The 1937-nt window shown below is 40.0% G+C and overlaps 1 pseudogene across 1 annotated transcript; it reads right to left on the reverse strand.

Moving 5' to 3' along the window:
- Positions 1-241: 241 nt before the first annotated feature.
- LOC308163137 (putative nuclease HARBI1) lies at positions 242-1257 on the reverse strand (annotated as a pseudogene). Its single transcript has one exon. The product of its transcript is annotated as a putative nuclease HARBI1 (transcript).
- Positions 1258-1937: the final 680 nt, after the last annotated feature.

The following is a 1937-nucleotide window of genomic DNA, read 5'->3' on the forward strand; positions in this document are numbered from 1 at the left end:
ACAGAGGGCTATGCTCCAAAAAAGAATTCTGCATACCAGTAGCCATGGTGAATATGAAGAATTGTGAAAAATAAAAATAAATGTATTGTCATTTGGCATGTGAGTGTGAGTGAGTATTAATCATCACAAACTACATTTTAACCAGCCTTGGTTCACTCGTTTAATTTTGCTTTACATTATTGTAATTTTGTACAGAAACAGTATGCAAGCAAAACTATACCATAATGAATACATTCCATATTTAAATGCTGAAGTGCTGCACTGTGAAAGCAGCTCTGTGTGCAAGTCCTCGCTGGTCATTGGCTGCCTCTGCCATGGGCACATCTGCATCATCCTGATCTTCCATTGGCAGATCAGGACAGCCATGCTGCTTCAGGTAGTTGTGCAGCACAGCTGTAGCAATGATCACTTTGCAGCATCTTCTTGGCTTGAAACGAAGCGTATTTCGTAAGCACTGGAATCTACTTTTCCATACTCCAAACATACGCTCGACCATCCCTCTAGTACGGATATGAGCTCTGTTGTACCTTTGCTGCTTAGATGTGGTGTGAATAAATAGTTACTCTGACCATATCCACTATCACTAAGTAGTAGTCCACTATGTTGTCCTCTCTCAAATTGTGCACACAATGAAGAGTTGAGAAAAATCCTTGAATCATGGGTTGCACCTTTCCAACGGGCAACAATGTTTGAAGACTCCAAATTAGGAGTGCATACACCCTGAACATTGATTGAAAACCAGTTCTTACGATTCCTGTATTCCTCTGCATCAGGAGTTGATGGACACTTGATGGGAACATGACATCCGTCTATACAGCCAATCACTCCTGGGAAGTGCCCATATTCATAGAATTGCACTTTATAGTTGGCTTGCCCAGCAGCATCAGGGAACTTGATGTAAAGACTCCTCAGTTCACAAATGGCACTGCAGATTTTGTGAACTATTCTACATACAGTTGGTTCACTGACACCACACAAATCACCAGTTTCACAATGAAAGATTCCACATGCCAAGAACCTCAAAGTGATCAGAACTTGCAGTTGATTGGACACAGGCCCTCCTCTTTGAGACAGAGAGGAAAGTCTAGGCTCAAGCAAAGTAATTATCTCCAATGCATTTTCCTTGTACATACGAAAGCGGTCTCGAAAAGTTATTTCATCAAACTGATTCAATGGATCACTCCTATCCAGCAGTATTCGTCTGGCTGGCCTTTGTCGTGCATGTTGGTCCTCATTTAGATATTCCAAATAGTCCATGCTCCCAAACAATCCAAGCTCAGTTTCACAAACAGTAGCCTAGCCTACTAAGCGGGAGTTAAACCTGCCTCCTTGGCAGATTAGTTTAAGCTTCAATTCAGTCCAATTTAGTCCTGGAGTAGCTCTAATCCTAAATTTTGCAATCGGCTTTGTTTAATCCAGAACAGGCTTAATCCACGACTATTTTAAGCTACGTCTGTGCAAGTGAATTTCAGTTAAGCCAGCTCAAATAGCATTTTAGTCTGGGACTAGGCTTAAGCCTTGTCTCCGAAACCGGCCCTCTATAGGGCTCGGCGATATAGCTTAAAATTCATATCTATATTGACACGTGTTACATTCTACATTCACTAGGGAGAATAAGAAGTAACAAAAGATTACAGGTGTTATGTAATATGGGTATTTATTACATAAGGGTAAATTAAAAGTCACAATGGGTCAGATAAACACAGAATTAGAACTAACAAATGCCTCCTATTTCAAATAAACAATAAACTCATCCCGTGGATGGTAAAATAAACAATAACAATAAACAGGTTTCAAACATGGTATTACTTATCAAATATCACTAACACAGGTATCAAATAATTCACTAAACAAATATCACTACAAACAAATTAAACCACCAGCATGGCATAACAAAATGGTGGGAACTGTGTGAATGGATCACACAGCTCCTGATG

This window comes from Nansenia antarctica (genome assembly GCF_963989245.1).
Source record: "Nansenia antarctica genome assembly, chromosome: 7".
NCBI lineage: Eukaryota > Metazoa > Chordata > Actinopteri > Argentiniformes > Microstomatidae > Nansenia > Nansenia antarctica.